The sequence below is a fragment of the Pinus tabuliformis genome, chromosome 4_2 (assembly GCF_031772625.1).
Source record: "Pinus tabuliformis cultivar Carrire ecotype Pingquan chromosome 4_2, CPIR1, whole genome shotgun sequence".
Taxonomy (NCBI): domain Eukaryota; kingdom Viridiplantae; phylum Streptophyta; class Pinopsida; order Pinales; family Pinaceae; genus Pinus; species Pinus tabuliformis.
Genome location: NC_142304.1, coordinates 551586357 through 551612298, shown reverse-complemented (window position 1 = coordinate 551612298; position 25942 = coordinate 551586357).

The window sequence follows — 25942 nt, the reverse complement described above, 5'->3', positions numbered from 1 at the left end:
CTCAATCCAGAGATCTAGAGGCTGGAATTTTGCATATTGTAAGGAATTGCTGCTGGTTTCTTGAGACAACATCATAGTGTTGGGTGATCTAAGCTTTGTATGAGGTGAAGAAGGGCTTACTTGCTGAGAGGATGATGTTGGGTCAGAACAACTGGTTGTAACTCCCTTGGCTCTTTCTTGTCTATCAATAAAAGCTATTCAAGTTTTCCTCCATACTCTTGTGTCATTTGTGTTTTATGCATTTGTATGGTCAATTTACATCTAATCCTATATTGTTTATGATTATAGATCCATGTTCTTGTATAGTGTCATGCTACTATGATCCTACAGGTACTCTGTGAAGCTAGGCGCACAAGGGAGCAAGTAGTGAAAGGCTATCAAGAGAGAGAGGAATCGAACTTGGAGATTAGCGCAAGACAGAGGTTGGTCTTCTTTGTTCCTCTCTCATCTATATTTCATAAAGGATGAACGAAAGTAGCTTTACTTTGTTTGTTTCTAAGGTAGCTACCACACCTTAGTGGGATAAGCAGTTCTGTGTAGACACTTTTCCCTGTAACAGCTAAGCAGCTGTTCGCAGCAGCAAAAAGAGTGTTATCTCCACCCGGTGTGGAAGGGGCCTCGCTTCCGACATCAACATCATAGGTACAGGAAAAAGGAAAGAGGCCAATGCAGGACGAGGGGCCTTCAGGTGAGCGGGACTTTATTCTTATTTAGTATGACGATAAAGACATGGGCCCACAAAGTGCACCTCTCAGGGAGGTCATCCAGGAGCAGCAAATAGAGATCAAAGCCTTATCCCTTGACTTGGAGAGGGCTAAGTGGACTATGAAATACTTGGAGTAGAGGAACAAATAGCTTGAAGATCAGCATGCAATCATGGAGTTACAAAACGTCCGCGAGAACCGCCAAGCTGCCCGAAGGAGAAGGATAGAGTTCACTTCATTAGAGTGGGAGATAGAGGCTGATCGAGAGTCTTGGCTTGAGAAGGCCAATACTCATCTGGAGAAGCTATTGGTGAAGGAAAACAAGGACAAGGACATGCTCAGGAACATGAAAAACCATTGTTGGGCACGAAATCACGTTTGCAACGCAAGGATCAAAATCCTAAAGGCAAGACTAAGGAGAGCACTAAAGCGACGCAAAAGGCATGATAGGCTCGAAATCTTGTCCGAGGCTTCCTTGGTTGAACATGATACTAAATGATAGACCTTTAGCCCAAATTTCAAGGAATTTGGAAAAAAGTTTGTCAATTTTGATTTTTTTTGGCTTTAAAACAAGTTTTTTTGCCCAACGCGTAGCGCCACTTGGCGCACGCTTATAATTGGGAGATCCTTTGGAGCAAAACTTTGCATTTCTGGATTTTTTATGAAAATTTATGCATTCTCATGGATTACCTAAGGATTTCATCAAGTTCTGGGTTGCCTAAAAGGTCAAAAACACCCTAAAAGTGACCTCACTGCCCCTATTTTGACACACAAAAAACAATCTTGGGAGATTGAAGTTTTGGAGGAGAAAATGACATCCAAATCTAGAAATTCTACTTGGTTTGGAAAGTAGATAGGCAGGGATTTCCAACGAGCTATCTTGGGCTCAATTTGGACTTCGGGAAGTGCCTCAAACTCAGCTCCAAATTTGTGCTACGCATACAGGTTTCAGGCGCGGCGCATAAAGGATTTTTGCCTATTTTTCACTCAGCAGCTCAGAAATTCACCCAGTTTTGACTAGTTTTACTTTTTGATGTAATTATTGATCTATCTTGATGTAACTTGATGATTATGATGTAATTTTGGCACATATTTACTTGTTCTAGAAGATTCATTCACTAAAAAGTGAAAAACAACTGAATGAATCAGTTTCCTAGCATATAGGGGTAAGTTGTTTGACTACCTAGATTTCAGTTCCTTGTTTAGAATTGGTTCAAAAAGCTCCTAGAATGATGAGCTCGACCCCTAGAGGCATGGGAAGGAGTTAGGCTTGTCTATATTATGTAATTTCTTAGTCATTTTTAGGGTTGGACTCTTGGGATTGCTTGGCACTCTATTGTACATTTCATTTTCTGAAATTTTGGCAAAGGAAAGACTAGGGTTTTGCAGCACTTGTTGGGATCCATGTGGCTCTATGTTTTGATGGTGTGTTTCTCTATGTATTTGTAAGTTCACTGATGTTTATGTGTATCATTTTCCATTCTCTTGTCTTCTGCAATTAAACAAATGAGTGATTAAGGTAGAATTCATTGGACTGCCATGCTCTGCCTTGATATTTTGTTTAATTCTACATGTTTTCATCTGTTTGAGGAGGAATCTTGAGACCCTCTTGCCCTCCTTAGCTCCTCACCAGTCTGATTCATCCATTAATTTAATCCAAGGCATCAAAACGATTGCCTTCCTTGCCTCAATCAGAACTCTGCAAAAACTAGGCCTCATCTCCGGACCCAAAATTTGCCTGTCCCTTTTTCCAACAAAACCCCCAAAAACTCAAATCAAAACTTTGAACTTCATACCTAGCCTATGATCAGTTATTAAATCAGTCATCTCAAGCCCCATCGATTATCTTTCACTGACATTGACCCAGAGAGAGCCCTCTCCTGTCCTCGTAGGGCTAGCTACGAGGCTGAGCGTGGTTTGATGTGGACCTAGAACCTTGTCTTTTCAGCGTGAGGCAAATCTAGGCTCTAACACGCGGTACATAAAATACTTGACCAATCATCTGAATGAGGGAATATCAGCAATCCAGGATGTGCTAAACAAAGAGTTTGGCTGACCAAAATCAGAAACACAGTAAGTTATTGGGTTCAAGGAGATTGCAATGTTTCCTGGTGAAACTCTGTGGGATCTGGACCAGAGGTTAAAGAGAACTATTTGCAAAGCTAACATGAACTTGACAAATGCGCAGCACTGCGCAGGGTTTGTGGCATAATTAACACCACATCTGAGGATGGCTCTGTCACAACAAGAGATATCAACCAAAGCTAAGGCATTGGAGACAGCAATGAGGTTGCACGAAACCTCAATAGCCGATCTAGGGTTGGGAGTTCAGCAAATCCACGCTCAACTTCAAAACCTGAGTTTAGAAATGAAAAGATTGAAGCAAGAAAGGGTGCCCCGACTAGAGGCACGTGCGGAGCTAGGCTGTATTAAATGCAAGAGCCAAGGGCATGATAAGGACCACTGCCCTGTCTTCATGAACTATCTGGTGGGGGGAAGGCCCGATGCCGTTAAAACTGGAGGTACAAATAGGACCAAGTGCCGCACCTGCGCTCTGGTGTGTGATTTTTCAAGTGGGTAGAAAACACTCAATAGATAATTGCCACCTATTACAAAAGTATACCCAAACCCCACAGAAGCTGTATTGCAACTTCTTTCGATCAGTAGGACACGATGAGCAAATGTGTCAAAGTTATGAATTAATGATGGAAAGAACCTGAACTTACCAAATACAGACTGAAGGGCGAGGAGGATTTCCAAGGTGCAGCTGAGGAAGAGGAAAGGGCCCGGGTAGGGCCACAGATAGCTGTTCTGTTAACTTTGGAGGGCTAGGACACTACACTCGTGACTACACTAACCCGACCAAGATCTCGTGCCCCTATTGTGAGCAGTTTGATCATGAAATGGTATATTGTCCAATGTTAATTTCCCAAATGCATGAGAAGGGAGTGTTACAACCCACACCAACCTAGAATGTCCAGATGATGCGATCAGAACCTCACGAAGAGGACCCCAGTGTAAATATGGTGTTGCAGAGCAGCGCAACCATAGGAGGTGATACGCGAAAAGTGCTTGCAGAAGGTAGGACGAGGTGTGACATACCTAGAAAGGGACTTGACTCTGAGCTGGAACACGAGATGAAGACGCCTGAGGGAACTCAGACGAGCTTTGTGGAAGCCTCTACTCCAGGTGGGAGGGACCAACCGGAGACAGGATTGGATCCCTCCATGATTACTACCTTTCTCGAAATCTGCATGAAGCTGCTACACGATAATAAAGCCGTTAAAGGACTATAGGAGTTGATCACTAGGTGCGCTGGATTAGGTGAGCTGTACATAGTCCGGAAAATAGGAAGACATGCTTTGCACACCGGATGAGAAATGAGACTAACAGTGCAAATCATCGACTACGAGATGGATCAAGTCATCTTGGACTTAGGCTCGGATGTGAATGTGTTGCCTAAGCAAACATGGGAGCACATGGGAAAGCCTGCACTGCAATGGTCCCCGATTCAAATAAGAATGGCCAACCAACAAAAGATCTTACCAATGGGCCAACTGCAAGGAGTGACTGTGGACATCAAAGGCATAAGTACACAGACCGACTTCTAAGTCATAAAGATTGTTGATGACAATAATCCTTATCCTGCATTGCTAGGAATTGATTGAGCCATAGACATGAAAGGGATCATTAATTTAAAGAGGCAGAAAATGACATTCAAAAAGAAGTCACTGTGGGTAGTAGTTCTATTGGACCCAGCGGAAGGAGAGTGATACACCAAACCCATGCACGACGAGGAAGATGACAATGAACTGGATTGCATCTATCAGATAACAGCGCAAGACTAAGATTGGGTGCATTCCACAGACGATGGAAAAATCTCATTGGAGCGCGATAGCACCTACATAAGGGATTCTGATGAGGAGACTGAGCGATGGCAGAACCGATTGCAGGAAGTTACGACACTTAACTGTAATATGATGATTCGATCATTGCGATGCGCAACCACAGAGGAAAGACAACAACCAACAGAGAATGGTGCAACAATGAGGGGAATCTCGTCATAATTGGCACTTTATGCATAGCACAGGAACAACTGGGTGCATCGGAAGATGCGCCGTGCGCACCCAGGGGGCGCAGAATCTCAGATGTAGAAGGCGGTTCTAGGTACATATTGGAGGACATGCGCGACAACCATGTTGGTATAGAGTGATCATTCAACGAAGGGTATGGATGCACCTCGGGCAACCATCAATCCAACTAGATCTGTGCGGAATGAAGGCTCATGCGGCCGAGCAAGGAAGTCTCTCTACAACCAAACAAACCGGCACAGATACAGCTCACCTTATCGGTGACAACAATCGCAAAAGGATTCAACAGCTCTGGGTACCCATGTTGCATGGCAAACTGCAACTTGGTAAATTAGAAGAAATAGGGGCTAGACTCTGAGCACAAAGTGCGAAACTAGATGAAGCAATTGAGAAGCTACAGTTAGAAGTCACCTACACGGACTATGCGAAGGAACTAACAAAGGAACCAGACATGGTTGGCTCTCCTACATGGCTATAACCAGCGACTCTGCTAGCCTAGTTGCGGTTGCACTCGGGAGTACAAGGACGCACAAACCGCAATTCGTTGGTAGAATCGAGAGAACGCAAAGGGTGCCCGCGGCCTAGGCTAGTTGGGAAACGGAAGACCTGCACGAGGGATTCGCCCACCTGACTATCCATAGGAGGCCCAGTCCTAGCGCCCCATGCAGTTAGAAGAGGGCGTGATACTATAAAATAGGCTGCTGAGAAGTTGTATGACATGGCCACAACATTACGAAAAACGCACCTACGTACCTGGGGATCCGCTACCACGGGGAAAGCATGGAAAGCGACCATTGCAGGTACTGTTCATGATATGATGGCCCATTTAAGGCACATTGGAGCGGGTGGCAGGCAATTAAGGCAGAAGATTAACCACCGAAATTGCATTTATGAGCTGCAGCAAGGGCGAACAACCGATTTGAAATTTGAAATCATATATAATCATAGTAAGGGTCACACCACTATGATTTACCGTTCCACAAGAAAGATGCCCTGGGTCCAAGACAAGCACAAGATGAGTGACAAGCAACTAGAAGAAATTCTGTGGTTTCAGGCATTACCAAAACATTACTGGGAAGAAATCCTCAAGGCGACAAACCCTACCACAGATAGTCCATAGAAAGCGATGTCACAAGCAGCCGAGCTCCCTAAATCACCCAGACGCCATGGACCAAGAAGGACCCTCAGATTCTAGAACCAGTAAGGAGGTCACCATGACACCTACCCTTTAGCAAGTTCACAATGGAGGAAAAGGGTAAAACTATCACAATTGAAATCGATGAGGAAGAAGAAGGTTCTCCCACATATGTCGAAGAAGTAAGCCCTGAAGAGGATCCCATCCAATTGGTACGATGACCCAAGTATGTGTCTCCAAGCAAGGGGAAGGCAAATGTACCTACAAATCTGGATGAAGTCGACACTGTACTCATTACCCCAGCTCTTCCAAAAGCAGTCCCAGTGGAAAGCTGGGTGATTGGCCATATTGGGACAATGAAATTCGAAGACTGGGACTTGGCAGATACAGTAAACTTTCCCCACTTGGCGACTGACACACTGATGGAGCAGAGTGCAGAAGGGATGGTGACAACACTACAACCAAAGGAGTGGCTGCGAAAGGTGGAAAAAGTTGGGTTTCTTTGTCCCTTGTCTATTCCTCACTTTCTCTAACCCCCTATCACAATGTTGGTCATAAGGCAGTTTCTTTTTTTGCTCCATGAGGAAATATTATTGGTTGGCAAACCCATCCACATCACAGCTAAACTTGTTCATCAGGTTTCGCAACTTCCCTGTGAAGGAAGAGACCCCCAGGAAATTGTTGATAGAAGTGGCGATGTCGTGATGATAGACAACCTGAAAAAGAAGTATAAGCTCGAGATGGGGCAGCGAGGATACATCATTGATAGCATTTCAGGTAACGCAGTCCACGTCGCCACCCAGTTGCTGGCAGGGAAAGTGATGTGGAAATGCCAGGGCACTGAGGTTCTGGTAGTAGTTATTGCACTTGCTAAGGAATGCATCGCTGGAGAATGGTTCAATTGTCATAGTTCCTTTGTGAAGAATTTCTGACCAACTGTTGAGAAATCCAGGAGGAGAGCAAGACTTTCCATTATGTGTGGCTGCTCCTATCCATTATATTGGTTGCCACTGACTTACCCGAAGACAGCTAGTTTCCTATCTTAGACCAGGATTGACCAGAAGCCACCAGATACACTTCCCTTTGGGCAACAAGGGATGCTAGACGAATCCGAAACATCAAAATCTTTTGGATACTGATGGACGCAAATGTGTGCCAATGGATTAATGCGCAACCTTGCTTGTCCAACGAAATCTATGAAAGCATGAAGCATATTTCTGATTTTAAAGCAGACATGCATTGTATCTACATCAGGGCATGCAAGGACCTGGCCTGCACATGGACCTCACTCCCCTTTATCTCCATTGATGACATTATCGACGCAGTTGTGGATACAGGGCCACTAACATGGCACAGACCAGAGGCAGTAGAGTGCAACAAAGTCGCTATTCGGAAACAAAAGGAGGATGCTAAGCATGCCGCACAACAAAAGTGAAATGAACAACTCGCCACAGAGGTTTAGGCAGCTCGAGAGGCAACACAAGTGGTAGCAGGAAATGCACCACCAGGAGGGGCTACGTTGACAACGGATAAAAGTAGTCAGAAGGCACCCACTAAGACAGCCGTAGAAGAACCACCATCAACTGCCGTGGGTGTGTCTTTGAAGCAGTCAGCGCAACCAAAATAGCCGAAGCCATGAAAGAAGGTGAAGGCATCTAGAGTGGATAGTGAAGTGACCACCTTAACCGAGGGTGACCTAAATGACATAGAGAACACCGTTTAGGATGCCACTTGGGATGAAGTCGACGCGGCCATGTCAGAGTAGCAGATTGTGTTGGGGGAATTCCGTACGCAGCTACAGGAGCTTGGGATAAGTATCGCACCAATGGGCACCAGTGCTACTTAGGGGGTTCTCGGTATGAAAACCACTGAACCATTGCTAAAGGCCCAAATGGCTCATTCCATCGTGATTCCAGCAGGAGCATTGATCACCGCAAATGCGGAGGACCGAGTTGTGCTAGGACTCCTTACAGGGTTGGGACTAAATGTGGTTGCCCTACCGCGAGAAAGTTTGAAATAGCTCCAGGACAGTGCCACAATGGAGCTCTAGGCCAGAGAAGACTGTGCTGAACAAATACTCCAGGAACAGAAAATTAATATAGAACAACTGCGCCTGCAGTAGGATGAAGTGGTCACACAGAAGCAACAGGTGGAGCAGTTAGTAGCAGAAGCCTGTGTGAGTGCCCCTGAGTTGGAGATTTGGGTTGAGTTATCCATTGAGACATGAATATGCAAATTCACTACCAGGTTCCGTCAAGCAAAGGACGAGGCCGCGTGGATTCAGCTGGAGCTTAGGTTGCAATTCGAGGACTTAAAACTGCAGGTTCCATTATCGACGCTCACAGAGACCACCGAGCAGTGCCAAAACATCATTACCTTGGGGCGTGCGATGCTCACACATTCACTGGAGGAATGTACCAACTTGTTAACAGAGTTGATTGTTATGCTCACCTCCCTCCAGGAGGATCCCATAGTTCAACAACTAGAAACCGAGGCTAGGGAGCTCCAGCAAGCCTACGATGTGATTAAAGGAATCGTGCAGACTGTGGCTATTACGTAGCACTTGGATAAGATAAGGGAGGCCCAAGACCTGAAAGTTCAAGACGACACCGCCAGGCAGAAGGAAGTGGTGATTAAAGCCCGTCTCCAGCCATGGCTAGATGAGGCATTTGCAGTCTCGACCACCATAGAACGCAAGGTCGCACATATGCAGACAAAATATGCCACCACGGAGCCAGCTGAGCCAAAGACTGATGTGTCGGTGACACGTGTGGAGCGGATACAATGGATGACGGAAGAGTTTGCTTCCAGTAAAAGCGAAGCACAGAGACTGCTAACCGACCTCCGTGTAAAGATTTCCGCACCAGGTGAGTGACGTGGGACGAGTCATGATGATTGTGTTGGGGGATTGTTGGGTAGCAGAAGCCCACGTAATGGTCATGGGGCACAAAGCCCAAAATTTTGGGTAAATATAAGGTAAAGACTCCGCGAGATGCACAGAGCGCAATTTGTAATAAGTAGAGTCAAAGGGTAGTCCACCCAAATATAATGTAAATAAATGTAAATGAGTCGGCCCACCCATGGATCGCGGTCCATGGAAATGTATAAATAGAGCGAGGCTCTATGGGTAGAGGTAGCTTAGTTTTGATATGCAATCTTGGATCTGATGTGTAATGGGTTTTTGAGGAGAAAAGTCTGAAAGCATCTGTAAGTCCGAGTCGAGGGTATTGGGGAAGGGATAGAGGCTCTGCAGCTATGTGCACAGAGGCCTAGAAGAGTCCACAGCTATGTGCGTGGACCCCTGCAGCTGAGTGTGCAGGGCAGATCTAGATGTATTGGTGATAAAGTGGAAATAAAGATAAGTTTCTTTTATAATTCTGTGTTAAATCTGAATTATTGCGGATTTGGCTTTTTGTATGGTTAAAATAACTATTTAATCTATGCGCATATGCTTATGTTATGAATATATGTGAATCTGAGTCTATTCTAAGTGTGAGAATTGGTTAAATCTGATAAATCTTTGCTTAAAGACCACAATAAGTAGATTGAATACATAAACAATGCAATAATAAGTAGTAAGGATTATTCTGAGTTCGGATATGCATGAAACAAGGCAATGCAAAGCTGCAAAATAGTGCGCGAACCCTCCAGACCACATCTAGACATCCCAAGGGTGTGGAAACCTAGTTCTAGCACCCTCCCCTGCTACGTTGGGTGAGACCTCAGTCTGTGCTCCACGGGCTGTTGCCGAAAGGGACGGTAGCTGCGGGATTTGTTTGGCTAAATAATTTTTCCGAACCTGGGTCAGGCCCATATAAGCCAACACTTATCTGAGTTTCATAAAGAAGAATTGTTGCCTTATCAAAATAGCTGCATTAGCATCTATTATGTCATATATTCATTGTACTTTAAACTACTAATCAAAACATGATGAGAGCCATACATCAAGTCTGTCATAAAACATACTCATACAAAAAATAACCAACATAAATAACAAGGATATAACAACCATAAAAATCACATATGAATCAGTATATTTACACATGAAAAAGAAAGGAAAAGGAACTCTTATTAATGAATGAAAAAGGCAACCAAGTATGGCACTTCCATGAACCACCTGACCATAGATTGGCTAAACACATTATTCTTTCATCCAATCACCCCCATGTCATATTCCAAGCATGAATGTGGGACTGAAAACAAAACCAAAAAAAACTAGGTTTCCTTGGGCTTTACCACAATCCCCACTAGATCACTAGGCCCTAAAAAAAATGGGTGCTTTTAGCACTTCGAGGATGAGGAGAGGAACCCAAGGGTAACCAGAAACCACTTTAAAACTAGAATCTATCCCATCCATTTCAGAGAGATCTCTCTCTATATTAATCTTCAATATTAGGTATTAGGATAGGTATTGATATCAGAGAGGAAACATTTTAACAGTTTGATGACACGAAAGAGGGAAAATCCATTGGGCATGGAGTTATATTAAGTTAATGATTTTCAGTGAAAGGATGAAAAAATGAGGAATCTTTAGACAGGGGAAAGGTAGGCAATCCTTCTGGTGTTTTTTTTAGCAAATTTCATTGTAGAGGAGTGAGTAGAGGAATAGTGGAATTTACAACATCTAAAGCATCTAGCTGAGGATGAATTCTATATATCTCAATGGAAGAAAAACACTAAATTGTTCAATAAGCCATATCAAAGCACTTAAAAAGTGAAATTTGAAACAATTTCTGCTTAATTAAACATGAAGACATAACATTTCAAGCATGATTGTAACAAGAGATAAAATCACATACATACGATAAAACATCACGATCAGAAATTGACACATGAATCCCTGAGAAAACAGACCTTGACCTTCATCATTCACTAATTTTTTTTTAAAATGGAAAAGTACAATGCACAATGTCTTCTTTCTCAACCATGAACAAACAACCTTTTTTACACTAAAATTCATGAAATATATACAATTAGCTCATCCCTGGACTTAGGGGTTCGATCTCAACTATTTCACCAAAGATAGAGTCAGTTACATTAGATTTAGAAACTGCCTGCTCGGAAATAGGGACTGAATTTCTGGAAAATAGGGGTCAAATATTAGATAATATCTCTCAAATCATGACATACGTTACAAAATATGAAGTGTTTTTATATAATTTTTTAATGGAGATAAACCTCTCTCAGGTTTTGAAAATTCTTCTCCATCTCCTGGAAATTTATGCCCAAAGATCATGGCTAAAACAAGAAATAACGAAATCTGAAGAATAGGTTGTAAAGATTCATTCGAATCTTCCAATATATGACACTTGTAAAGAAACTGAAGGAGGTTTCTTCTATTGGATCAATTAATGTCAAAAACCTCTTTTTTTTTCAAAAATTAGCTTCTTGTTGTTAGAAAAGTGCACCAACAAACATTGTTTGAAACAAAAAAAATTATAGAATTTTATTCTTTGAAAAATAGACCTCAAAGGTCATTTCTTATTTGCCAAACCATGATATATGTGTAAAATATGAGAAAGTTTTTTGTTATTTATCCCATTATTGACAAAAAATATTTTGTTTTTTTTTGAAATTCATATTCGTTTGGTTAGAAACTAATATTGAAGTTAACCGTTAAAACAGTAAAAAAACGCAACAATTGAGTGCAACGAATTTCATTTGCGTGAATTTGACCAGGTGTCGAAAGTTTTGACCAAGAAAAATGGTTGATTGATTATTTTTACAATCTCAAATACTTTCTTGAACCTCCATTAATAGGAAGGAGTGCCAAAACTTTGAACTCACACTCTTCACAAAAACTAAGGGCTTGATCTCTATGAGATCATAACAACACTTTTACAAATTGACCAAAATGATGAAAATACTAAATATGGCTTTGATTACTATAACATAGGACACTAATATTGGATCCAATGGGGATGACATCCTCCCTGTGAAGTGCCAAAGAACACCATAGACTAGTATAATGATCCATTGGGCTACTCCCAATCCTGCAACATGTTCCTGTTCTGCAAGCCTGAGAACCAAACCTGAAATCCAAACTAAACTGTACACTAGAACTATACATGCTGCAAACTAAAATTTGAAACTGCTGAAAACTAAAAATGAAAGCTGTTGAAAACTAAAACTGGAAGTTGCTACAAAACATGCTCAAAGTGCCGAGCTTACTGGCACACCAACCTATCCTAAGTTATTGGAAAATTTTAGAATTAAAAGACACTAAAATTCCAATGCAACCAGTCAAGTAGATGCTTAGATAGTATGAATTTTTGACCATGCTTGAACATAATCAAAACCGAACAATATAAGAGAAAAGACAACTAATAATACATTTGATCTTCACAATGGAAACATAACTAAAAATTAATGCTGAAAATTCCTTCCATATAGATAACTATAGGATCATAAAAGGCATGGATGTCGTCGTTTGATTGTTGATCCTTAAGGAATTCTACAATTTGATTGTCATGATTGGAAAGTTCATATGTTCCCTATTTGTTGACATATGGTTTTAGCTGTAAGTCATCAAAATCATTCCCAAAAACAAAAAATTCTTTAATATTGATACCAAAGGGTATCACCACCTCCTTTTGTTTTGGATGAATAAGGTTTTCAAAGGACTGACTTTGAACTTGGAAATTATGGGACTATATTTGGGCCTCTAAAACCTCAATATCTTTCACAAGATTTTCAACAAATGTTTCTAAAAAACCGATCTTAGCTTCTGAGCTGCGTTTTCATGACTTTAAATAAATATAAAAAACCTTAAAAAAACTTCATCAATTTGATCATCATCAAAATTGTCCCAATATTCCTTAAAAACTTTAATATAAACAAGAATTTTAACATACCCTGTCATCTCAATTGACTGGGTAACTGGATCTGAAATTATGCTCTGAATTCCTTGCATAGTGGAGTCACCATAGATGGTATGAACTCTGGACTATTTGGCAATGGAGTTTCCCGATGAATAATGCACAACCTTCTTGTTTCTGATCACTGTTCATCATCAGTAATCAGATTTGAAACTTGATGGTTCTTTCTTGGATAAAATGGAACCTTTTGCTCCCCGACAACGATGCCACTACCACTATGTTAGCACTTTGTAATTCATCCACGCTGAGGAGAGGAATCCAAAGGTAACCACAAACCACTTTGAAACTAGAATCTTTCCCTTCCAGTTTTAGAGAGGGATCTCTCTATATGAATCTCCAGTCTTAGGTCTTAGGCTAGGTATTGAGATCAGAGAGAAAAAAGGTTTAACATTTTGATGGCAGGGAAGAGAGAAAATCCATTGGGCATGGAATCATATTAGGCTAATGATTTTCAGTGAAAGGATGAAAAAATGAGGAATCTTTAGATAGGGGAAAGGTAGGAAATAATTCTGGTGTTTTTTTTATCAAATTTAGTTGTAGAGGGGTGAGAAGAGGAATAGTGTAATTGAAAACATCTAAAGCATCTAGCTAAGGATGAATTCTAGATATCTCAATGGAAGAAAAAAACTAAATTGTATAATAAGCCACAACATAAAACTTAAAAATTGAATTCTAATTTTTTTTTTGCTTACTGTAACAAGAGAAAAAATAATATACATAGGAGAAAACATCAACATGAAAAATTGACACATGAATCCTTGAGAAAATAGACCTTGACCTTCATCATTCACTGAAAACTTTTTAAAATGGAAAAGTACAATGCACAATGTCTTCTTTCTCTAACCACGACCAGCCAACCTTTTGCACACTAAAATTCATGAAATATATACAATTATCTCATCTATATACTTAGAGGGTTGAGCTCAACCATTTCCACAAAGATAGAGTCAATTACATTACATTTAGAAAGTGCTTGCTAAGAAATAGGGATCGAATTTCTAGAGAATAGGGGTAAAATATTAGATCATATCTCTCGAATCATGATAGATGTTACAAAACTGAAGGAATTTTTTTATATTATCTTGGGCTGAAGAGACATGTCCCTCATTTTTAAAAAAATATTCTCCATCTCCTCTTAATCTACGCCCAATGATCATGATGAAAACAAAAAATAACGAAATATGAAAAATGGGCTATTAAGATTCATTTGAATCTTCCAATATATGAGGCCTTTGAAGAAAATGAATGAGGTTTTTTTTTATCTGATCCATTCTTGAAAAAAACCTATTTTTTTTCAAAAATTAGCTTTCGCTGTTAGAAACACGTGTCAACAAACAATGGTTGAAACAAGAAAAAATACAAAGTTTTATTCTTTGTAAAATAACCCTCAAAGTCATTCTACATATCCCAAACCATGATAGATGTGTAAAATAAGAGAGAGGCTTTTTCTATTTGTCCCATTCTTGAAAATAACCTCTTCTTGTGTTTTAAAATTCATCTCTATTTGGTCAAAAACTAATCTTGAAGTTAACTGTTAAAACAATAAAAAAATGCAACAACTTAGCGCAACGAATTTCATTTGCATGAATTTGATTAGATGTCAAAGGTTTTGACCAAGAAAAATGGTTGATGGATGATTTTTACAATCTCAAATACTTTCTTGAACCTCCATGCATAGGAAGGAGTGTCAAAACTTTGAACTCATTCTCTTCACAAAAACTAAGGACTTGATCTCATAACAACACTTTTACAAATTAACCAAAATGATGAAAATACTAAAACTAACTTTGTTTACTATAGCATAGGACACTAATAGATGCCACCATATTTCTCCAGCTACATAATGAGGATTTTTCTTGTCTCTTAGTCTCTAGGCTTTACCATATATCCTTCCATACAACAGTTGAGGATTCCTAGGCTTAATCAAGACTCCACCCTCCAAGCTTTACCGTGTATCCCGCCATTCATCGGTCAAGGATTCCTATTCCTTTTCAAGGGCATAAACCTATAGGCTTTAAGGTATATACCTCCATTCACCAGTCGAGGATTCCTAGGCCCACTAAGGCACACAAAATCCAGCTTTACTACAATCCCACCTTCTCCAGCCCAGGGATTCCTAGCTCTTATGTTATTTCTTTCAGAGACCACCTCACTCAGTTTCAAAACCATCTAGAAATCTAGCTCAACCAAATAAAAGAGAACCCATAACACTATGACTATCTGGAAATGGCAAGGCAAGGTTGAAGAACACTATCACACCTGGAAAAACCCATGCCAATGACAGCAAGAGAACCAAATACACACATGCATGTACCATGCATGCCAAATCTAGCAAGGAAATCACACATGCAAATTGATACCTACAAATAATCCCGCTGTAGCTGTTAGATATTTCTCTTCCTTGCTTGATCTTTGCTTTCCTTTGCCTTCTTGGTCCTTCCTTTTCTTTCCTTGATCCAATGCTAGAGTGCTCCAAGAATGCTCTAAGTGTCCAAGAGTGAGTGAGAGAGAGAGAGAATAGAGAGAGCTCTAAAAATGATCTAATGAAAGGTACCAACTGATCCTTAGAAGCATTTTTATTAATGAGGCCTCTATTTTATTCAATTTTCATTATTTTCCTTCATTTTCCTAATCATATGAAACTTGTTACCTTTCACCTTCCTTTTCTCCTAATTTCCATTATTTTCATAAATATATTTCCAATTATTTCCTCGTGCATTTCCAAAGCTTTTTCCATTTCATTTTCCAATTTCCCTTAGCCATAATAAACCAAATGAACACCCACACTAGGATGTTTTTCCCAACATCCAACTTGGAATACATGTCCCATGACCTTGGTTATTATTTTCATTTATTAACTTTATTACATGTAATTTTGACCAGCACTATTATAGAACCCTCCCCCTAGGGGGAACATCGTCCTTGGTGTTCAATGACACCTACAACCAACAAGATTATTGAGAAGAAAAACATACTTCCCATGGAGATTTATAACTTAGCTGGATGCATTATTTACAATGATCAACCTACTATGAAGAAAACCAACATGAAAACATAACAACATGACAACCATAATGACATGACACCCATACCACTTATTGGAGCTTTATAACACAACTCATGGTGGTATTTACATCCATATACATATGTTCATATACCAAAACATCATATCAAAACATATACCAAAAATATTCACTCAACCAATGAATAGAGAAGGATACATAGTGATCCGAATGGAAAATGGCATCAACCCATGGTATTCATCCACCCATGTTATTCATCCACCCATGGAATTTACCCATGGTATTGTAAGTGGCATCCACCCATGGTATTTATTCATCCATGGTATTGTAAGTGACATCCACCCATGGTATTCATTCACCCATGGTATTTTCCCATGGTATTGTGACATTCACCCATGGTATTCATTCACCCATTGAATTTACCTGTGGTATTGTAACCAGAAAATACTATAAGTAGCAAGTCACATTTTGTAAAAGGATAGTTTGTCTGCCACAATGTAGCTTTTACAGTTATTCTCTGTTTTAATAAAAAAAAACTTTGTGGTTTTGTTTATTGGGCATTCTCCTCTTTTTCTTCTTTCATTTCAGTTTTTCAGATTGTGGGGGCCTCTCCCCCAAAATTCATTTCAATCTTTTAGACCTTGGGGGCCTCCCTCAAAGAACTAGATCACATAGCCCACATCTGTCCGCCATCTCCCATGTAGCTTCATTGGGCCCAAAGTGATTCCACTTCACTTTAACCTACTCGATTGCTTGGTTATGTAGCATGCACATCTTTTTCTACAATATACATTGAGGTTTCGACTGGAATTATTCATCTGGCTCCACCTATAATACAAACCAGTCAATCACATGATCAACATATTTAACATACTTCTTAAGAAATGAAACATGGAAAACATCATGGACTTTTATTATCAGAGGAAGTGCAAGTTGATAGACTACTGGTCCAATCCTCTCAAGGATCTTGAAAGGTCCTCAAAATCAAGGTGCCAACTTGGCATATGATCCAATCCTCAAGGAGCTCTTCTTTGGCTCGGTATGCAAATACATTTGTTCCCCAACCTGAAACTCCTTAAATAACTTGAAACTCCTTAAACAACTTGTTCTAATCTGCATAAATTTTCTATCTATCCTATGCTACATTTAGATTCTTCTTGATAACCTACTTTTCCTGTTTCATTTCTACCAACATGTCTGGTCTTATCAATACTTTGTTCACTAGATCACTCCAACTTATGGGAGTATTACAACTCTGCCTATAGAGTGCCTTGAACAAAGTCCTCCTTAGTGACTCCTAGTACCCATTGTTGTAAGAAAACTCAACCAATGGAAGGTACTCCTGCCATCTCCTTTGCTGATGCATGACATACATACTCAACATGTGCTCTAATATCCTGTTGACTCTCTCTGTTTATCCATCTTTCTGGATATGACAAGTTGTGCTAAAGTCCAACTTTTTCCCCAAACCTGCAAACAACTCCTTCCAAAAATTAGAAGTAAACATAGAATCCTTGTTTGATACAATATCCATGGAACACCATGAAACCTCACTACCTGTATGATGAATACCTGTGCCACATTACTAACTGAATAAGTAGACTTCACTAGAATGAAGTGTGTTACCTTAGTCAACCTGTCCACCACAACCATGATGGAATCATGTTGTCTAGATGTCCTTGACAAACCTGTGATGAAATCCATGGAAATGGCCTCCCACTTCCACTCTGCAATCATAATCGGCTATAGTAGTCCACCTGGATTCTTACACTCTGCCTTCACCTACTGAAATTCCAAACATCTAGCCATAAACTCTCCACTTCCTTCTTTAGATTCAGCCAATGATAAAACTTCTTCACTATTGGCAATGTATTCTAGTATCTTGGGTGACATGAATATGGTTTTGCATGAAACTCTCGCAATATAGTCTTCTTGAGCTCACTGTCATTCGACACATATATCCTATCCCTAAATATGACCAAACCATCTGCTGTAAGATGATATTCCACATCCTGACCACCTATACCATTCTGTAACCTATGCATAAGCTCCATGTACCTATCATCCTGCTGTCCTGCCTGTAAGATTCGATTTTGTAAGTCTATCCCATAGGAGCTCACAGTTGCTATGTGATTCACTTGTACTCTCCTACTAAGAGAATTTGCAACCCTGTTCTCTTTCCCCTTGATGTATCTAATCTCAAAGTCAAACTTACTAATCATCACCAACCATATAGCTTGCTTGGAATTCAAATTTAGTTGGTCAAATAAGTATCTCAATCCACTATGATCACTCATCAATACAAGCCTCCCACCAAGAAGATAATGTCTCCACATCTTCAGTGCATGGATGATCGTTGCCAACTCAAGATCATGTGTCAGATAATTGTACTCATGCTCATTTAGTTTCCATGACTCATAACACACTACCTATCCTTCATACATAAGGACTCCACCAAGTCCCCTCTTGCAAGAATCTCTACACACCACAAACTCTTTTCCTAGATCTGCAATGTTTAATATTGGAGCATTAATTAACAATTGCTTCAATTGCTTAAAACTAGCTGCACATTCCTCTGCCCATTAAAATTTCTTACCTTGCCTTTGAAGTGATGTAATAGGATATGCAATGTGAGATAAGTTCCTGTTGAACCTCCTATAATAACCTGCTAACCACATAAATGATCTTACCTCATCCACATTTCTAGGAGTTTCCCACTCCATGATAGCCGTTATCTTCTTTGGATCCACTGTTATGCCTTCCTTGGAAACAATATGTCCCAAGTAATGTACCTTTGTCTGAAAGAAAATGCATTTGCTAAGTTTGGCATACAACTGATGCTCTCTCAACAATCTCAACACTAATACTAAGTGTTCAACATGCTCTTCCTCTTTTTAGAATATATCAATATATCATAAATGAATACAATAACAAACTTGTCCATATAAGAACACAATAAACTATTCATTAAGCACATAAACATAGCTGGAGCATTAGTCAAACAAAATGGAACTACAAAACACTCATAATGCCCATACCTGGTTTAGAAAGTTGTCTTGTAAATGTACTCTTCCTTGACGTGTACATGATGGTATCTTGATCTCAGATCAATCTTTGAGAACACTACTGCTCCCTTCAACTGATTGAACAAGTCATCAATCCTCAACAATAGATACCTATTCTTGATGGTTACCTTGTTCAACTACCTATAATCATTTCATAGCACGAGAGTGCCATCCTTCTTCTTCACAAACAACACTGATGCACCCCAAGGTGATACACTTGGCCTAATGTATCCCTTATCAAGAATTTCCTTCAACTATAACTTCAACTCTACTAACTTTGGAGTGTTCATCCTGTATGGTGTCTTCGATGCTAGCGTTGTCCTTGGTACTAACTTAATGCAAAAGTCCACTTCTTTATGAGGCGGCAACTCTGAAATCTCTACTGGAAACACATCCCGAAATTTTTGCAAGATCAAGTACCTACTCAATACCTCTGCATCCTCAACATACTTACCTTTATCACTATAAATATGACCTACAAATAACACACAACCTTTTCTGTGACTGCGCTTTGCATGCATAGTTGTCACCATTCTAACCGATGTTGCGCTTGCCCCGCAAGACTCTTTGTTCTACATTGTCATCCAAACACTGAATGGCCTTGTCATAGCAATCCACTTTGGTTCTATGAAGATACAACCAATCCATCCCCAAAAGCATACTAGATGATCCCAATGATAATACATTCAAATTTTCTAAGGTAGGCATACCATTCAACTCAAATGCACAAGCTCTTACCTAGTGATACACTCTCTTTTGCATAAATGTAGCCAACTACATTAACCAGGATTTTGCACGCACTTCATTATTCAAACCACACTTATCCATCATGTTAGGACTAACATAACTATAATTAGATTTAGGGTTAATAAAAATAGAAACAACTTGATCACAAATCTTACTTTCCATCTCAATAAAAATTTCCTGGTGATATGCCTACTTGTTATCCAATGTTGCGTAGATATGAGGAATTCTCTACCCAACATCCCCAACAGTTTTTGCCTCTTATGCACTATAAATATGAGGCCTACCACCCCGCTTATGTGGAAAATCCATCTTAATATGATCCTTACCACATGTCAAACAATGCAACCATCTTGTCCCATCACCTTTTATTTTGTTACCCTCCATGTTGTGACCCATTAAACTTCTTGTAAGGTGCAACATTTTGTTTCTCACCTGCATCCCGAGGTCTTTCTCTTTTCAGTTTCCATTTACCTTTAGCTTTGTCTTTCCCTTTCCAATCTTGTTGAGATTCTGTCTTGCACTTTGATTGCTCATAATAATGCTTCAATTTCCAAATAACTTCCTCAAGTGACAGAGGCTCATCATACTCAATATAATCTCTAAATGATAATGGAAATCCACTAAAAAATCTCTGAACTTTTACCTTCTCATCCATAAGATACGATACATACCTCAACAACTTTAGGAACTTAGTCATGTAATCCCCATCTGTCATCGATCCCATATTTAGCTCATAAAAATCCTTGGCTTTGATATTGTAGTACCACTCTGACAAGTACTTATTCTTGAAAAGTCTCTTGAATTCATGCTAACTCAAGTGTTTTGTCTTGATTCTAACCCACTTCACATATTCCCACCAGATGTTGATTTCCCTTTGAGGCCGAAGATAACTATTCCGGTCTTCATATTCTTTGTGTAATCATGCAACTCAAATAACTTCTTCATCCCAAGTAGCCATGCCTTTGCATCCTCCGACTTCTTCAAATCTCCATCAAAGGAAGGTGGCTTCACTTTCTTGAACTCATTTGGAAAATATCCCCTGTCACTCTTCCTGTAAGGATGATAACGATGATGATCATAGTGCTGATCATAACCAAAGCTAGTATAGAACATGTGTCCATCACCTCACCTATCTAGAGTATCCAAGAGCTTGCCATATTGATCGTTTCATCTCTATTCGACCTATGCCCACCATGAGATCTACTTCTATATGCCCCATTAGTTATGTCCTCTTGCCCATGGTTAATATGAAGTGGTCCTTGTCTCTACAATTTTGACAAACTTTGAAGGATTACTGCATTAACTTCTACTTGTTTCTCTTGTGGCTGCATGATTCTATCATTATCTTCCTTGTAAGTTCTTATTTCTTCCTTCAAGCTTCTCAATGTGTCTGTTATATCAGAAGAGTGCCCAACACCACGTTACTCATATGATCCATAGGGAGATTCTCGTGGACTATAGTCTACCATCTTGCTAGTCATATTTGATCTCTTTCTTGCAAGTATACAATTTCAGCTAAAACGAAAACATAACATAATCAACATACTTCAATATAGTTGAAGGGAAGATATCTCATCTGTAAGATCAACTAGATTAGCATGATACATGTATAATCATAATCAAATCAACATATGACATTAGTGTACCCACTATCCAGTTATTAATGCCTAATCATACCAACCACATATGATGACCTCATGCACGGAAACTATAATCATATCATTGTATGAAGAGAAATACGTGAGTACTAACATGAATAATCAATGCATAAATGACATACACTCGTGATGAACACATCCCAAAACAGACCATCCACTTTCACATGGTGACACCACTACAACCATGAGCATCACCATGTATACACAACAAGTACATAGACCACCAACATAGAGAACAAATATATGCAACTAACATGAATGGATGACCAACACACCACCCATCCAGTCGAAGGGGTGAGCCATGTTCTGATACCACTCTATAACACCCTCCTCCCACATTTACCCAATATAGCCAATCCATTGAGGTAAACATGTGACAAGAGGCTACTATGATGTGATTCAACTCCCCATGTAGATTTAAGGAAGTGGAACTAACAAAACACAATCAAAGTGACCTTCCCTAAGAGCTACAAACCCTTCAGGAGGTAACCAACCCTTCCAGGAGTTTAACCCCTAAGACAACTTATAGTTTTACTGTCCTAAAGTCTCAGTCACTCCCATGACAAGGCATGCATGTGACCAAAGCCCTTAGTCACTCCCACAACAAGACATGCTAGTGATTATGGACTTTTCTAGGAAATTTTGAACCAATGACCTCGAATTTTGTGTTGCTTTATTAGGGCTTGGACTCAGGCCACTACCCCAAACTTCATAAAACTTTCAAGAATGATAAATGACACTGAAACAAAGGTACTAATGCAAACACTTGAGTAAGTACTTGAATGAACCCCTAATAGCCATGACAGGAATTTTTTAAACATGTCACAAATATGAAATCTACAGGTCATAACCGCAAACTTGTGCATAGGGGTCTCATACTTATCTAAGATTCGTAAAGAAGCATTGTTGCATTATCACAATAGTTGCATTATCATATTTTAGGTCATATATCCATTGTACTTTTAGCTACTAATCAAAACATGATGATATCCATACAACAAGTCTATCGTAGAACATACTCATAACCAACATATAACCAACATAAATAACAACGATATAAAAACCATAAGAATCACATATGAACCAATATATTTACACATGAAAAACCAAGGAAAAAGAACTCTTATTAATGAATACAAAAGCCAACTAGGCATGGGACTTCCACGAACCACCTGACTATAGATTGCATGAACCAAATCTTTCTTTCAACCAATCACCCCCATTCCATATTCTAAGCATGAATGTGGGACTCAAAACAAAACCAAACTAAACCCGGTTTCCTCAGGATTTACCACAATCCCCACTGGATCACTAGGTCCTAAACAAGCATGGATGCCACCAAATTTCTCCACCTACACCATGAGAAATTTTCCTATCTCATAGTATCTAGGATTTACCATATATCCTACCATACATCGGTCGAGGATTCCTAGGCCTAATCAAGACTTCACCATCCATGATTTACCCTTCATCCCACCCTTCATCGGTCAAATATTCCTAGGAATAATTGAGGGCACACACCTCTAGGATCTACATGATATCCTTCCATTCAATGGTCAAGGATTCCTAGGCCCACCAAGGCACACAAAATTCGGCTTTACTGCAATCCCACCTTATCTAGTAGAGGGATTCCTAAGCCTTGTTTTCTTTCATTCAGAGACCACCTCACTCAGTTTAGAAAATGTCAGGAAATTAAGCTCAACCAAATACAAGAGAACCCAACACACCATGGCTATCCAGAAATGGAAACGCAATGATGAAGAACACTATCACACTTGGAAAAACTAATGCCAATGACAACAAGGGAACTAATACACACATGCATGCCAAATCTAGCAAGGATATCACACATGAAAATTAATACCTACAAATAATCTCATTGTAGCTTCTAGATGTTGCTCTTCCTTGCTTGATCTTTTTTTCCTTTGCCTTCTTGGTCCTTCCTTTGCTTTCCTCGATCCAATGCTAAAGTGCTCCAAGGATGCTGTAAGTTTCCAAGAGTGAGAGAGAGGGAGAGAGAGAATATAGAGAGCTCCAAAACCGAACTGAAAAAAGGTATCAACTGATCCTTAGACGACTTTTTATTAATGAGGCCTCTATTTCCATCAATTTCCATTATTTTCCTTCATTTTCCTCCTCACATGAAACCTATGACCTTTCTGTTGGCATTATGACTAATGTGTTTTCCTCGATGGAAACCTACTTGATGAGTTTGCCTTTGATGGAAACCTATGTGATGAAGATGTCAACATGATGTGTATACATATGTGAAAGAAATATTGGACAAAGGAATTTCAGTTCAGAGACAAAGGAATGATAAAGATGAATCTTGAAGATGTATATGCAGGTTTTGTGAAGCAAAGTCAAGTATACACAATTTCTATGAAGAAAAGTCATGTACACACTCAGGTTTGGTGAAGAAAAGTATAGTATATGTGGGTTATGTAAATAAAAGCCACATACACACATGGGTATGAAGAAGAAAAGGCGTGTACAAGTTCTGCACCATGGTATTCCAAATACCAAGGATCTTTACCATGGTATTGAGCCCGACAACAAATATTTGATCCTATCCAAGAATACCATTGGCACTAGTATGGTTTTGACTTGTGGTATTGTCTAAGGACTAAGCTATATAAGGAGATGATCACAAAGTGTTTGTGGTGTGCAAGTGATGAATATTTCATGAATATTTATATCTGAAGCAAGTATGCATGTAATGGGATGTTAATGATTTTCTTGATCTAAAATTACGATTGCACCTGGGAATTTGATGATGGATCAGATCCAATAGATCTAAGATGAAAATATTGATTATGGGTTGATTTGATTAGTGATGATAATTTATTGACATGAGATTATTCTGTGTATGTTGAGATCTGAGTATGTTTGAAGTTATGCTGTGCAGTGAAGGTTTGTGCCAGTAATTGTAGATTTGTATGCAGGTTTGATAACCTAAAAGGTGCGTACACATGCATGTTTGATACTAGTAAGTCATGTATATATTCAGATATGTATGTGGGTTTGTTTCTTGAAAGGTGTGTATACACACAGTTTTTTTAAGGAAAGTGCGTATATAAACTAGGGTTTTGTTGAAAAAGATGTTTGATCAGTTTAATCAGTCTTGTTGTGTTTCTGTTTTCTATCAATGAAGTCTTACTTGATGATCTAGGCTTAATAGTGATGTTTTGATTGAGGATTGATTGATTGAAGAATGATGAAGCTACTAGCTGTTTGTGATTGAAGATTAGTGATGGTTCTTTGATTATTTTAGAATGATGCAATGTATATGTGTATGATTCTTTATTTATTTCAGAGTGATAGTGGTTTATTTTCAGGGTTCAATGTTTTGAGATTTGTATGCAAGTATGCTTCAAGGAAGTCGCATATATACACATGTTTACTACAGTAAAGTAGCGTATATATTTTGATAGTTTATTGATCTGGGCTTTCAGTTGATTCAATAAGTTGATGCAATGTTTGGGTTCAGTATTAATACTCTGGTTATAGTGATCTAACTGCTTTGGTTGTTTGAGAATAAGTTGATTGATTTAGGTTTCATTTGATTTAGTGATTGTTTGATTCAATTGATTCAGTGATTGGTTGATTTAGTTGGTTCAGTGATTAGTTGGTTCAATGACTGAGTTGCAGTGATCAAATTTCAGTTTTCATATTTGGTTTTGGGCTTAAATGATGGTAGTGGGTCCAGTCTGAAAATTTGATGAAACGTGGCCTACAATTGTGATGTGTTGTATAAGGTGGATCCAATATGAAAATTTATGAAACATGGTCCACGAAGGTGTTGAGGGTTGGAGACTTCAGTGAAGGAGTTGAAGCTCCCTTCTAGTGGTAGCTGGTATATCTGATTAGGCGGTTGAAGCTCCCTTTCGGTAGGTGCCAGTAAATAATATCAGGAGGTTGGAGCTCCCTTCCAGTGGGTGTTAGAGAACGAGAGAAGGTTGTAGCCTTCCGCAAGTGGGTCCTTGCATGCTGGTATGGGTATGCACTAGTACAAGACTGTAAGAATTTTTTATTTATAATAAAAAGAAGAGAGAGATGACAACAACGGTGGTTTTTTGCTACATTGGGTTTCCACCTAAAATCCCTAGTGTTCATGTGTGTTGATGTGTTGCTTACATGTGATGGTTTATTTTGTTCTTACTGCACATGATTACTGTTTTTTAATGTTTAATGAACTACTAATACATTGGCTCAAGTTAAATAGATGACGAATTAACTAAAAAGTAAGTTTATTGGATATACGCTAGTTGTTTACATAATAGTCGCATACATACATGAGTTCCCTTCCGTAAAGTTGCGTACAAAAATATGGATATGAAATTGAAAAGTTTAATGATTTAAAAATACTCATTCAACCCCTCCTTTCCCTCTAGATATTTTTCCCAACACTTTCACCTTCCTTTTCTACTAATTTCCATTATTTTCATAAATAAATTGCCAATTAATGCATCATGCCTTTCCAAAGCCTTTTCCATTACCTTTTCCAATTTCCCTTAGCCATAATAAACCAAATGAACACCCACACTAGGATGTTTTTCCCAACATTCAACTTGGAATATGTGTCCCATGACCTTGGTTATTATTTTTTCTTTATTATCTTTATTACATGGAATTTTGACC